At 41.9% G+C, this 15961-nt stretch overlaps 1 pseudogene; it reads right to left on the bottom strand.

Annotated features, from left to right (window-relative positions):
* Nucleotides 1-2926, bottom strand: part of LOC107122335 — a 4649-nt pseudogene extending 1723 nt beyond the window's left edge.
* Between the last annotated feature and the right edge of the window lie 13035 nt (nucleotides 2927-15961).

Genomic DNA, 15961 nt, shown 5'->3' on the forward strand with positions numbered 1-15961 from the left:
ACCTCAGCAACACCCTTGAAAATTGGAGAGCAAACTATAAGGATTTTAAAAGATGTGCCATTTGAAATTCGACAGAAGCGGAAAGCATATAAAGGACTGACCACATTCTTGCAAAACCGTCAAATTAATTACAGGTGGTTGTTTCCAGAAGGACTGGTCTTTAAGTTTAAAGACAAAAGAGAGAAGATTGACTCAATTTTCAAAGCACAAGAGTTTTTGAAGAAACACACCAGTTCAGAGGAAGAAGCAGAGCTCGCCAAGTGGAAAACTTTCTGTAGTGACGAGGACAGCAATCCGTAGGGAGGTGACGAAGAACCGGAGGAGAAAGGAGCGGTGGGGGGCATCTCCTATAACCTAAGAGAGAAGAAAGGAAGGCGCCCCAACATCTGATGAACTTTTGACTGTGCTGAAAAGACATATTAGTACAAACCTAAAAGGACTTTACTAATCTAACTAACTTTTATCTTTGACAGGTAAAGAAGCAAGAAGATCGACAACTCACAGTGGAGAAATGGACTATATTAATACGGTTAAAAGAGTAACATACTAATATACTCATCACTCGACCTTTTCTTAATCCCGCTATATACCCTTCCCCTTTTCTGTAATTTAAAGCAATAAAATTCTCTCCTTTTTAGGAGAGTTCAATAAATAAAAAAAAATGTTCTTGTAGTCTTGAAGGCTTCATAGCTTCATTTGATAATTTTTTTTGGCAAATCAGGCACATCGGTAATGTATTGTTTGTAGGCGACTGAATAAAGCCATAGTTCAAATATTGAATACTATATTGTCTACATTTTTTCTTAGATTCAGCCATGATATTATCTGTAAAAAAAGTAAAAATTCTGTGTTTATTTATAAAGCAATTAATTAATATTACTGGCAGCGGGCATGAATTATAGTTCTTCCCACCACTGGGGAATAACACCCCTACAGACACACACACACATGAATTGTTGGGGGAAAGCCAGCTTTGAAATAGCTGGAAATCATTACGCCCTTCCACCCCTACACTAGGTGCAAGGCAGTTTACATAGTGCAATCCAAAGAGCAATCCAATACCCCAAGTCTCAGGGAATCTCACAAGGCCAAGTGCAAGGGAGTCAGAATTTGCAATCCTTGGCTTTTCCCATTAAATGTGTTCCATTTGCGTAACTTCTGCAGACTACAAAGAATTTGGCATTCTTTGAGGCACACAGCAGCACAGTCTCAAGAAATATATTTAAAAACCAACCCGAAAATGACAATATTTAAACAACAACCAATAACAAAAGTTGAATCACAAAATTAAAAACATTGAGCAAACCCCCACCACCACACCAACAAGCAATTACCACAATTACTTTTAGAAAACAATCCAACAGAAATACTTTTAAATGCAAACCTAACTTTTAAAACTTTCCCTCAAAATTATTAACTGTAAAAGAGTAAGGCTTACCCAACCCCCACCCCACACCCAACAGAACTGTAACTCAAAGCCACCCCAAGCTGGCCACATAACCTAAAGTAAAGGGACACTAATCTAAAAGGTCCTTTTACTAATAGTTAATTATTAATAGTTAATTAACTAATCAGTTAATTCAGAAAAATATATTGGATCATTTAAAATGTTCTTTGTTCTTCAGTAAATTTTTTGCAGTTGTGCTTTTTTAAAAAAATCTTTAATTTCCTCATAAGTGGCTTCTTTTTTTGATATAACTTCTCATAGAAAGCTTCTATAATCTTTTTCAGGTCTTTAGGTAATTTTTTTTCTTCCCCTTCACCATCTTTAAAAATGTTTATATATATTTTTTTTCTTTTTCTGTCCGCAATTTGTATGCTAGCCATCTGGATGGTTTATTAGCATTTTTGAAATAATTTAGTTTTGCATACTTTTTTTTTTGGCTATTTCTTGAATTAACAGACAGTTCATTTGATGTTGTAATAGCTTTAGTTTTACTCTTGTATCTTCAATTGAAGGTTCTTTTGTTGTAGAAATCTGGCACATATCTATTCTTGACCATGACTTATGCCTTGCTGAATAGAAGGGGAAATCACTCTTTTTTGAGCTTCTCACTTTCCAAGAGTCAACCAAATTATGTTTTTCTGCCAATTGTAAAAAAGTGTTGGGAAGTTCATTTCCTTATTTCTGTTTTCCAGTTGTGGTTTTTCTGTCTAAAAGTCTATCAAATACAGCATTGTAGTCTCCAATCAGGCAGATTCCATTAGAATTCTGTTGTGAAATTAATTCTTGTAGGAGTTTGTAAATTTTTTCTTTATGTTGATTTGGTGCATAGATATTTACAATCAAAGTTATTTTGCCTTGTCTTTGTATTTGAACTATCAAGATTCTACCATCTTCAGAACTGTATAACAACTCACAGTATAAGTGTTCTTTCACATATGTCACTACACCTCTTTTTTCTTTTTCTTATTTGAAGAAATAAATACTTCCCAAATTTTTAAATTTCCAAATGTTTCTGATCTGAATATTTTATGTGTTTCTTGTAGCCATATGACATATAATTGCATCTTTTTCAATTGTTGAAATATGTCTTCTTTTTTGGGTGCATTCAATCCACTGACATTTATTGAAATTATCTTTATTTTTCTTGTATCCATCTTGCAATTGTGTATTGGTGCTTTCTTTATTCTTCAGTTTAAGTCTTGTAACAATTTGGGATGATGTAATCTTTATGGTTTTTCTGGTTGCTGTAGTTTTTTTAGTTGTCCTTGATGCTCCTCGTGAATCTTGGTTATTCTCTTCTATGTTCTCTGGTTGTTCCTCTTCAGTTTTCAGATCTTCTCCATAGGTTTTAATGAAGTCTTCTGCTTTAAAAATTGAGTTAATTCTGTATCTTTTCCCCTTGTAAGTAAATAGAATGCCTTCTGGGACTAGCCATCTATATGGAATTTCATTGTTTCTCAAGATATTTGTAAGTTCCATGTATTCTTTCCTTTTCTCTCACATTCTCCATTGGATTTCTTTTAAAATTTTTATTTCTGTGTAGTAGTATGGAGGGGGGGGGTTAGGGAAAAAAAGGAAAAACAAACCTGTGTCTCTCCAAGCCCCGCACCCATAATGTCTCCTGGGGGGGTGAGGGCGGGGGAATGGAGTCGCTCTAGAAAGTTCATTTCTTTTTGCATATGCAGAGTTCATTCATATGCAGAGTTCAATCTCATTATAAACTTCATCTATGTCTTCTGTATCCATGTATTTTGGAAGCGTTTGTGCCATTTCAGCTTTTAGATTTTCATTATCCTTTTCTGGAATGTTTTGAAATCTTAAAATATATGCTGCTTTATCATGTTCTAGTTTCATCAGGGCATCTTCTATAGAGATTTGTTTAGATTTAACTGCTTCTAACTTAAGCTCCATTTCTTCTGATTTATTTTCCACCTTATTTGTTTGCTTAGTCAAAGCAGAAATTTCTTGGGTATTTTCTTTTAGTTGTTTCTGGATCTCTTCCATCTGATTTATCATTTGTTGTACAAGTCTATTTTATTTTGTATAGGGTTAACTGCTGTTGTTACTGCTGTTATTACAGCTGAAGTTACTGCCTCTTGTATTAGTGCTTGCAAGTCTTTTGTTGAAATCTGTGCTAAATTAGCACCTACAGGTTTACCTTGCCCTGAAGATGGGGCACCCGGAGGGTTTCTATTTGTCTGTACCACACACCATAATCAATTTTTATATTAAGGCCGGAGAATCTCTCAAACCACCTTCTCACTAAATACTTTTAAATTCAAGCAGTTTTCTGTAATTCCAAAACAATTATTATTATTGTTGTTGTTGTTGTTAATAATAACCTAAGAGCAAAAACTCAGGGCAGCCCCAAGGTCAAGAGCACCCAGTGTGGTGTGTGCAACACTTACCATCCACCGATGAAGGGCCAGCCATGGGCTTGACTGGGCTCTGCTGCCCTGAAGGCTTAGTTGCTGAAGGTGCACCATCCTGCCTTCCAGCAGCTTTTTCAACATCAACCACTGATGTGGCAGTACGCCCCTCTACAATAGATAAATGCCTGAAATCGCTTGTTGGCAGCTGCCCACATCTCTTTCCTACCCCGGGCCCCTCCAGGCAGCCGCACAGGAGGAGTGGAGACTCCAGTAGCCGACTCAACAGTCAGCAATCAGTCCAAAATGGCCTGCTGCACCCCATCATCCTCATCATCTGATGAAGACAATGCCGGGGCTGGCTGCTTAGGTGCTAGCTTAGGAGTCGGCTGCTTGCCTTTTGAATGACCAGAGCCCTTCTTAGGAGCCATAACTGAAAGTGAAACTGATTACCCAGGAGTGACAAAATGGCCACCAAGCTCCTGAAGACAAAATGGCCACTGACCAATGTCACACAAAATGGCCGCCAAACCACACCCAATATGGCTGCCACTCAGTGACTAAATTGTAACTTTTACAGGCTCTGCCTATTGGCTAGCAAAGGCCCCCAGACCCGCTAACTCCACCGAACGACCCAGAGCCACTGTTCTGCAAGTCAGGGAGGGGAGAGGCTGCCGAGGCAAAGAAAATTACCCCACACAGCAGGGAGCCACAATCCCCGTACCAGGCTTCACCCGCAAAAAAGGGGGCGGAGGCCCAACCCCATCAAGCCAAGCAGCGCCGCCGAGAGCACCCGCAAATGGCCTAGCTCTAATGGGGCCTGGAACCACTACCCCTTATAGCCTGCCCCCTCTGCGCCACAGAACCGAGCCCCTGAACCGAGCCCCTCACAGAGGGGCGGGCATCTGCAGAGACAGGCCCGCTGCCTCTCTGCCCAAACCACCAAAAGGCCCTGATAGGCCCACGCCACCGCCTCCGGCCGCCTCACCGTCTAGACTTGCGCCCTCAGCCTCCTTGGCTGCAATGCCTACCGCTATTGCCATCCCGTTGCTAATCCGCTGCTGCTGCAAGGCCCGCTGCCGCCGCTGCCCACCACTCCCGTGATGCGCACATCCTCTCGAGCTGTAACGCGCAGCCTGCCGCCGGGACTCTCTGCCCACGAAGCTTCCCAGCTGAGCACCGGCCAGATGAGGAGCTCCCGAGCAGCACCGCCTCGCCGATAGGCCTGATGCTCGCACCACCCGACAGAGCTCCTCCTTGGTCAACGACTCGGCAAAACTGCTGCCTGGGCAGGGGAGCAGCCAGCCTTATAACTCCTATGGCTCCTCCTCTCCCAGATACCCGTATGGGCCTGTTGGTGCCCAAATTCTTTGCCTGCCTCTTTCATCTAGGCAGCAAATTTGTTCCTCCAGCCCAACGGCCGCAAGGGCTGTTGAACCGGCTTAAGTTTAACCAAAAGTAAGAGAGAGAGAGGCAGAGAAATATTGACTGGTTCAAATATTTACATGGATTAAAGTAGTAAAGTATATTATTTCCTCAGTGTCATTGCCCAGTATCATTTTCTTTGACATAAATGCTTTCCTCCAAAGCTTTTCTTTGCCATGAGAGGGAGAACATCATAATACACACATTCTTCTCCTGTTGAGGCAAATAGAAGCTCTGGAAAAGGGAAGAGTATTTACTGTTTCCCCGGTGCTTCAGTTCAATTCCTGTTGGGACTGCTCTTCACAGAAATGTAAACTAGGAATATGGAACTCTATCTTGCATAGTAGTACCTATACGCTGCAATTATCAAAATATTTCAAACTAGTATTTAAATCATTGTTGCCACTGTCTTAGAATATTGAAGGGTAGGATGTGCTAGGTGGTCCACAGCTACCGTTATTTGGATAACTCCCTCCTGGCTCCAAATTCATCCAGCATGTTATTTTTGTTTTGTTTATCCTCCTTCGTATAAGACGTGCCAAGTGGTGTCAAGCATCATCCCCTTCCTTTGATTGATGCTACTTAGCACCCAGGGCATCCCCTCCCAACCCAACACAGTGTACAATGGATGGTAGATTGTTGCAAGAACAGTCCATGATAGCATGATGCCTCAGGTTATCCACTGATTTGTTCTACCTATCGTTAGCAACCCACCATATTCCTGCCATCACCAGATATAGATGCAGTCCACATCTGATCAACTAGTACCATGCTGCCCCTAGTGAGAGTAGGTAGGTCAACAGGATATAACAAATGTCTGCATGGAGAAGCAGGGAAGCTGCTTTTAAATGCTGCCCCTACAGAATGGGCAATTAATTGCCCTGACCAATTGGGTCCTCTCTTGTATTTGAATTCAAAATGGGTTGGGACAATAGAATCTCTGGCCCAAATGACCAAAGAATAAATTTGCCTATAAGAGCCAGCTGGCTTCCATGAGATCTTTTAAAATATAAACTCAATCCAACACAGTAGCCTTTTCTATTTTATTTTAAACAATGAATTACACTTTTGTTTTCAAAGAAGACACTCATTTTCTATCCAGTTAGATATTTTATCCAGGACTGGTGTGTCTGACTAAGATTGGAGGCCTGTTCCACTCTGATATGCTTCTGAATAAGTATGTTTCAGAAGGCATATTTCATTTTGTGTATCCATTGTTTCCTTATAAAACATAAGCATTTCATTTTGTAACAAGTGTGTTTTATTACACAGTGTATATAATTTCCGTATGTTTATCTGTTTGACAAGATGAATTATGTCCCTAATGGCACCTCAACCTCTTCCTCCTTTAAAATTAAATCAAGCACCATCTGCTTATCTGTGTCTGCTTTCTCTTGTATATAATGATGGTAGAGAAATGTATTTTCATCATGTCCTTCAGAAGAACTAAAGTATTCCATAACCAAAAATTCTGCTGATAAAGCAGCTACTATATATTTGTAATACTTTTAATGCAGAAAGATTGAATAGAATGACCTACTTCATTTTTCTCAGAAAGAGAAATAAGAACCCAAGGTTGAGATTCTCTTTCTCTGTCTTTCTCTCTCTCTCTCTCTCTCTCACTCTCACTCTCTCTCTCTTATCATGGAAGACCCATATATTTCATAAACAATGCTTTTAATATTCTTTACCACTTCATACAATCATCTTGAGATTTTATTATCACATCTCCATTGTTCTCCCCACAATCTTCACACTGTTCCCATCACATTAAGGTTCCTTCCTGATATCTACAGCAGCCTTCATTTTACAGAATAAAAGGGTCATTATTCTGACCTGGTTCAGGCAATTGCAGAACAGTATTCTTTTCAATAAGGCTCTTTAATTTATGAATTATACAAATTTTGATCCCCAGTGACAGGGTATTAGCATTTTCTAAAGACAGAAGCCATAGGAAGTGTTGTAGTTAAATTATAAATGAAAGTTAAGAAATGCTGTGTGACTCTGGCTTGCTTGTATTAATTAGAGAAACGTATTACTGGTATCATTTGCCTGTGTTTTATCTTTCACAGTCTGTGACTATAAGCAGCTGCTTATTGCCCCCCCCCCCCCGATGGAAGAAAGAGTCAGACAACCAAAGGCTGGGAAAACTAAGGCCACTTTATTTAACATACATAATGATAACGGCAAGGGCAAACGGTGAACAGTGGCATGGTCAAGGCCTGGGCTTTCCTTAATCTCACCCTTGCTGTACAACGGACAAGGCACCCAAGCCCCTGGGTGGAGCCAACTGCATGAGGCTCGCACCCGGCCAGCCCAGCGATTGGGATGCACCTTGAGAATCCCTCCAACACAATCGCATGGCCTGCATGGAGGATCCGTCATGGCCATCCCCAAAGGCAGTCTGCAATCCTCATCCCTGGCCATGCGGCCACAGGGTGATCCTGTCAGACCCCTATACCCCCAATGGGGTTGCTGACTGGTGCTTACCGGGTTGCATGAACTCTATCTAAGACCTAATTCTGCCACCGCAAGGGCAGAGTCTCTGCTTAGGCCCCTACACCCACTCAAATACCTAAAACTAACCTAAGCCCTTGCCGTAAATTCTGAAGGAAAATGTCATTTCCCTTCTCAGAAAGGTGAACACCATCCCCCCTGTACAACTCTGGGCAATCAAGCCGAATCTGGGGGTGAGGCAAATAGTGACCCAACCCAACCTTCAGAATATTCTGGAGCTCCCCATTGGCCTTGCACTGAGCTCTCTCAATCCCCCTGGGATCATGGCTGACCACACAATTACTGTGTCTGGCCATTGTTGGTATTCCAGAGCTCCCCATTGGCCTTGTGCCAAGCTTCTTCAATCCCCTTGGTATCCCAAGTGCTACTCCATACCAGGCATGGAATCATGGCCAACCACACAATTATTGTGTCTGGCCACCATTGTTATTCCAGAGCTCCTCATTGGCCTTGCACCGAGCTCTCTCAATCCCCTTGGGATCCACAGTGCTATGTCATAACACGCATGGAATCATGGCATACCACACAACTACTGTGTGGCCACTGTCACTGAATGAACCGAAGATCATCCTGGGCTTGCTGAACTGGGGCCTTCCCTTTCAGGAATCCCACATCTTTGCCACGCAATGAATGACCAAAACCTAGGATGGTGAGCCAAAGCTGCACCCAAACAAAAGAGGAAGGAGTCCCATCCAGCATATGCCCCGGCACCCCCTCCACCCTACTGAGGCCCATTGGCTAAGACCAAGCTGAGAGCCAATGGCCGATCTAGTGGCCCGATTACCACCCAAAAGATAGAGCTGTGTCCACATATGAGAATCCTTTTTCTCCTGCCACAGAACACAGCACCTAGGAAGAAAAAACAATTAACTACCAAAAACAACCATGGAACAACAACAACCTCACAGTACAGCCAGGGGGCACACATAACTCTTGTAGGCGGTGCACAAAACTCTTGTAGGTGGCTGAGCACAATCTGCCTACATGCTGTATGTCAGCAGCAGGATCACCCGAAGCCATTGCAGTGGATGTTGCACCAATTCTAAATGAGTGAGTGCCAAATTTCACTCCAGAAAGGCCCAACAATCCCAAAGCCCATGCCATAAAACCCCCAAACTGGTGCTTCATCAGTGAGCTCCCATCTGCATGCATAAAGAGCAAAAATCTGTCCACCCTACCCCATAATGCCATGTATTTGAGCCAAAGCCAATACTGGGCAGAGCTCTGCTTCAGAGTAGACACCCAACTTAACCACCCATCCTTTACGTCGCTGATCAATTTCGGAACCCCTGATCGTGACTTGCACCTCTTTACCTACAAATCAGATGTCCCTACTATGCAATGCCCAGCCAGACTGGTCAGTCTTGGACATTGCCACAAGATCACTTACTGTGAGCACTTCCAAAAATGTAAATAGGGTGGCTGTGTGGAAAACGCAGGCTTCGTAACTTGAAGTGCAAACTGCACTCCAAGTTGCTTGCAACCCTTTAAACACTGCCGGGAAAATAGGACACCTCTGGTCCTTCAAAGCCCCCATTTCCTGAGTTCTAGCTTCAGCAAAAAGGCATGCCCCGGCGCCACCACATTGCACTCAAAGTTGAGATGCCCCAAAAAGCTCCAGGTGGCCTCCCCTTGCGTCCAAATGAACTAAGAGAGGCCTTTAAAGTCTCCACCTTATCCAGTAGCAAGCGAGATGTCTGAGCCACCATATGCAGCACCACCCCTAGAAGGACTACCTCAGCACAGGGCCTACAGTCTTATCATGGGCCAAAATAACCCCCGCTCCTCTGCTAATTGCTGAAACTCTACTAAGAGCTGGGCAAATCTGCCTGTTCCCTGTGGACCCACAAAAAGAAAGAACAGCATCAAAGGAGAATCCCAACAGCTCAAAATCATCTGGATGCACAGGGAGGAGGTGAATCACAGACTTAATATTGCACTTTGCTAACTCTGCCCCACAACCACAGCAATGCACAACATGAACTACCTGGTCAAATGAAGTGTACCTCACCATGCACAAATGATCCGGGATGGCATCATTAACGGATTCACCTCGAGGGTATGAATGGTGGTGAATTAAACAGAATTCACCAGAGGCCTTCTTAAACACGATCCCTCAAAGGGTAAACCCTCAAATTAGGGAGTGGTGGTGAAGAGAATGGGCCCAAAACGTGGCCCTCATCCAATTCCTTTGCAATCCTTTACACATCACTGACTCCATGCCCTTAAAAAACTGAAGATTAGAAGCCATAAATGGGGCCCTCAGACCGTAAAAAGGAATGTGAAACCTAACTTTGAAACCCCCTTACAAATAGGCTCGATCGTCCTCAAGGGTAACAAAAGAATTTATTTGAATAAAGGAACACCTAACAGCTTGTAGAAGTTCAATGTGTTACAGCAGGGAGCTTGCTTACATGCTCTTCTTGCTCCTCCTCACTTTACATCATCATTGACATCATTTATACATGCTCAGTTCAGAATTCTTTGTCTAGTCAGTCATCAATCACATATTTGACAAACAGGATGTTACTTAGCTGCGTTTCAACTCTACAATGCTCTGTTCATTAAAAATGATGGATATATTCCTTTTTGGCTAGTTCTCCAGTCTTCACCTTTGAGTAAACTCTCAGGCTGAGTTCATTTTTAGTCCACACTTAGATGTTTTCATTACAAAAATGGTTCTTTCACATTAATACTTGCATATAAAAGGATAACAATATTCTTAAAACATTTTATAAACTTATTTTCACTAAAAGGTATACAAAATATGAAAACATATTATTACAATGACATTCTAAAGAATTAAACCCTTTACATGAATTCTTTTAGTGTTAGTAGCCTATGGCATAAAGCTCTTGTAGATGCATTGAATCTATCAATCTTTATTTTGGTCCATCAGAATATTTTTGATAATTTTATAACATTTCTTTTTGTTTAAATTAAACTTTCAGTTTGTAAAATATACCATCTTATTTTAGCCAGCAGGAGTCATCCTTTTATAATACAAGTCCTGCATTTTTAATTTACCCTTTTAATTGGCTTCTAGATGTGCATGATTTATTATTTTGTTTTCTTAAAACTTGTTAGTCCTTTTAACTTAGCTTCTTTAGATGACCCACCCATGATTTATGTCTTCCATGTTGGCTGCGGTTTACACACACCTGGCCAGCCCTTGGTCATTTTCCAACTCTTGCTCTTGTCAACAGCTTTTTAGCTTTAGACACATTTCATTATTAGAAAACAATGAAAGGGTGGATTCCTTTATGCATAAGAAGAAGGCCTCCTTGTGCGAATTCCAGCAGTTATTGGGGCATCTTAACTTTGCCTGCAAGGTTGTTGCCCCTGGGCATGCCTTTTTGTGCCGGTTGTGCGATGCAATTAAGGGTTTGTGCCTTCCCCATCATAGACTTGCATTTTATTTGCCATAGCCTGTGTTCCATTTTATCGGCCTCACTGTGGTCCCGTTCACACGAGGGGATTTGGGCCAGTAGCGGGACGGTTTGGGGGCGGAGCAAATGGCCGCGATCACACCACAACATCTGGGAAGCATAGTGCTTCCGTCCCCGAACTGGCCCATCCACGCGATAACCCGCTCCAAGTTGGAACTACCTACCGAGGTGGTTCATCCCAATGGTGCGCCGCAAACCGGGAGTTCGAGATGCGCAGTTCGGCTGGCTCGCCGTCCGATCTGTGTTTTCTCCCCGGCGTCTGATCGTGCCGGGGAGAAAGGCGGTGCGGCCAGGGGATCTGTGGGATCCCACCGCGCCGTTTCAACTTTGGCGCGGCTTTTAAAAGCCACGCTTTTTGGCGGCTTTTCCCCTGCCGTGTGGCAGGGGCCTGTGACTAGCTTTCCACTGCTTAAAGGAATCCTTTTTACCTTTTACAGCTTCCATTACTTTGTTTGTTAACCATGCAGGCTTTTTTCTATACCTATTTGTGCCTTTCCTAACCTGCGGAATATATTTTTTCTGAGTTTCTAGGATTGTCGTTTTAAATAGTTTCCAAGCTTCCCCAATGGTTTTGACCTTTTCTACTGAAAGGGGACTGTTGAACTGAAAGGGGAGTTTTAAAGTTTCTTTAAAGCTGCTAATAAACTTCTGACCTCATCTCTTTGAAGCAGAGAGGTTCTCATAAATCTTAACATATGACAGGTGGAAAGTACGTCCTAATTAAAAATTGGCTTGGCATTGCCTGGGACAGAAACACCTGCAATTAAAAGGGAAAAAAACCTCCTTGTCAATTAAATTTGATTACAACACTTGTTTTTTTACAACTGTGCTTAACAATTTAATTCCCTAGGAGAATCCCAAAGTATTTTCCCCAAAAATTCTAGGAAGGCTAGCAATAATCAATAGACAATCATTTGAACACTTCAATTGTCCTCTACAATAACATGGATTTTCAGGGCGGGTCATTTCAATTCAGTAAGAATCCTGGATTCCTAATACTATTCCTGGAACCTGAAGTAATGATCCAAAACAGCAAATCTCATGTATATTTTTGGCTCAGGTGTTCCATTACACACATCCTTAATATTGAGCTGTCATTTCACTACGGACATTTTGAAGAATTAAAACAATAGACCATAGACTCTAAGTAAATGGAATATATTCCATCTGTTTTTAAAATCCAACAGATTTTATTTCTTTTTACAGATTGCTGCACAATCTCCTTATTGTGGAACCAACTACAATACTGATTTGTTTTAACCACCTTAGAGATGCTGCTTATCAGTCACCATTAAGACTGTTGGTTTATGTACAATTATGATTAATTAGTTAATGTTTGCACAGTGATTTGGCAATGAAAAACACAATCTAAACCTTAAATACATGCATCATAGAGAACAGGCCACAACTGAAGGAGTACTTAACTATGTGACCTGTGATCACATCTTCCTCATTGTGATTAATAGGGCACAGTGTAATAACGTTAAATCCTTGCATGGGGAAATTAATAATGGATGATTCACAAAATTATTTCCTGCTCACATTTTCAAAAATTTAATAAAAATACATTCATAAAAATAATCACAAAGGATTATGCATTAATCCTTATCTTACATTTTAAATGTGCAGAAGAACTGTCATGAAAAGTGCTATTCAGCAGCTTCTAAGATGAGGGGTGAGTTCAAATGCTTTCAAATCTTCCATGTATAAAAACCCCAAGTACCAAACTATATGGAAGAAGTGAGGGGTGAGTGAGTGTGGCCATCTGCACAAACAGCACTTCCCGACAGCTGTGTGAAATTCTGTATTTAAATAGTTTCTTGGTTGTATCTGCAGAACACTGCTCAGAGCTGCTTGCAACAGAAAGAAATATAAGCAGTAAAGTGGGGAAAGGCCTAGGCTAGTGACACCAGTATGGCAGTGTCACTTTTGGAGAGCTCTGGAAGTGAGGTTCATTTTATCTATCTATCTATCTATCTATCTATCTATCTATCTATCTATCTATCTATCTATCTATCTATCTATCTATCATCTATCTATCTATCTATCTATCTATCTATCTATCTATCTATCATCTATCTATCTATCTATCTCAGGGTGGCTAAAGATAAAGAGAGGCACAAAGTGCCAAGATCATGTGTCACCTGCAACACAGGACAACCTGGTTTGGGTGAAAATGTTATAGTTTTACCATAGAGGTTTTGTCCAGATACCAGAATGTTTGGCATCACTAGCAACATGTTGACATCACTTCCAGTTCACACCAGAACTGACATCACTGTGTCACTGCTGATGACCGCCTAGGCCTCCTTCCACCACCAGCAGTTTTCCTCATCAACCAGCCAAGCAACAATGGGGAGGGTCAGGGCGGGGGGGGGCTGGCAGCCATATGAATACTTCATCCAGTGGTCAGGATGATATGAAGTAATATGGTCCTTTGAAGTGTCTTTTTCAGCTGCCCTGTTTGTCTGAATCACTGTCAGGAAGAAACACTAGTTGACACTACTGTCCTGTATGATCTTATAATACCTTTTACGTGTGCAAGACTGTTTCACATTATAGATTTTAGGTCTCTCTCTGCCTTTGAAACTTTGGTGCAATGCTGTCTGTAAAATGCTTATGTACTCCATATCCATCTGATGCATTAAGGTCTGACTCATGAAATTTATGCTGGAATTTGTTGTTGTTCAGTTGCATTCGACTCTTCGTGACCCCATGGACCACATCATGCCAGGCCCTCCTGTCTTCCGTCGTCCACTGGAATTTGCTCAATTTCATGTTTGTTGCATCGATAACAGTCTAACCATCTTATCCTTTGCTGTCCCCTTCTTCTTTTGCCTTCAATCTTTCCCAGCATCAAGGTCATCTCCAGTGAGTGCTCCCTTCTCATTTGGTGGCCAAAGTATTTAAGCTTCAGCTTCAGTATTTGGCCTTCCAGGGAATAGTCAGGGTTGATTTCTTTTAGGATTGACTGATTTGATCTCCTTGCAGTCCAAGGGACTCTCAATTGTCTTCTCCAGCACCATAATTTGAAAGCATCTATTCTTCGGTGCTCGGCCTTCATTATGGTCCAACTCTCGCAGCCATACATTACTACTGGGAATACCATTGCTTTGACCATGCGGACTTTTGTTGGCCGGGTGATGTCTCTACTTTTTATTATGCTGTCTAGGTTTGCCATAGCTTTCCTCCCAAGGATCAGGCATCTTTTAATTTCATGGCAGCAGTCACTGTCTGCAGTCATCTTGGATTCCAGGAATGTGAAGTCTGTCACTGCTTCCATGACTTCCCCTTCTATTTGCCAAGGAGTGATGGGGCCAGATGCCATGATCTTAGTTGTTTTTTTTATGTTGAGTTTCAAGCCAACTTTTGCACTTTCCTCTTTCACCCTTAATAAGAGACTCTTTAGGCCCTCTTCACTTTCTGCCAATAAAGTGGTACCGTCTGCATATCTGAGGTTGTTGCTGTTCTCCCTTTGCTGGGATACTTTTTTATTAAACTTTAAAATGCACTGAACTTTTGCCTTAGTGTTCTATCAAAGTTCATCTATCAAAGTACACACTTGCCAAATGCAGTTTCATTCCTCAATGTCAAAGAGCTCAGTCAAAGCAAACTGATACAGATTGCATTATTGGGGCAGAAGGCTTGCTGCAGATAAAGAAAAAAAAAACCCTCAGTCCAACTTATTCTTGCCTTCTCTCTCCCTGCTTTCTATTGTTACCCATTTTCTCACTTTTTTATTATCCATATGCAAATAGTAAAGTTGGCCAAATCTGAGGATATTTAAATCTGGTGACTGGAGCTTTGAATGGGCAAGGCAGATCTTTATACAAACCTGAAAAGGGATCTAGATTTGCAAAAAAATAATAATAATCTGAAATCTGAAAAAAATGTATTGGGGGCATTTTAAGAAACTCCAAATGAGACAAGGAGCACCTATAAGCTTTAAGAAACAGAAGCCCACAGCGGCTGCTGCTTGGCAACCACAAATTTCCAGGTTTCGGTGAATAAAAAAGCAAAGGGAGAAGGCAGAGTCCTTTCCAGGGCTGTATTAGCCTTTGAGCAAGGACTAATTACAGGAGATCTTCAAGCCCCAGCGGGAGGTTGGAACCCTAGGCCTAGCAGCAACTGCTGGGTGATTTGTTATCACTTCATTTGCATGACTCACCTAGGCCTAACTGCTTGCTGCTGTTCAACAGCAGCCATCTTATGAAAGCTAGTGTTATGTAGTGGTTAGAGTTTCAGAGTAAGGTCTGAGAGACCCATGTTCAAATCCCCATCTTGCTGTGGAAGCTCACTGGGTGATTTTGGGCCAGTCACATACTTTCAGCCTAACCTACCTCACAGGGTGTTGTGAGGATGAAAAGGAGGAGGGGAGAATTATATAAACTGCTTTGTTCCCCACTGTGGAGAAAGGTGGAGTATAAATGAAGTAAATAAATAAGAAATATATCTGAAGATGGGAGACAGATAATAGGAAGGTTGGTGAATGGTTGAGGAGAGAATGAGGCCAAGAAAGGGCAGAGGATATGAGAGTTGCCAGGAGGAGGGAAAGGGGAAATAATGTGGGGAGGGGGATAATAGGAAAATGAGGTCCCCCTCACAAGTTCTCAAAAGCTCCCTATCATGCAAGTGGGCCTGGTGCAGTGGCTGGCACCACACAACTGGGCCATAGTTTTCATAGGTAGAGGCTCCAGGAGGAGGGAAAGATGAAAGGAGACATATAAAAGTAGGTTCGCTGCTGGGTGAGGAGA

This window comes from Gekko japonicus, unplaced genomic scaffold (genome assembly GCF_001447785.1).
Source record: "Gekko japonicus isolate JY-2015 unplaced genomic scaffold, Gekko_japonicus_V1.1 scaffold4493, whole genome shotgun sequence".
Taxonomy (NCBI): Eukaryota; Metazoa; Chordata; class Lepidosauria; order Squamata; family Gekkonidae; genus Gekko; species Gekko japonicus.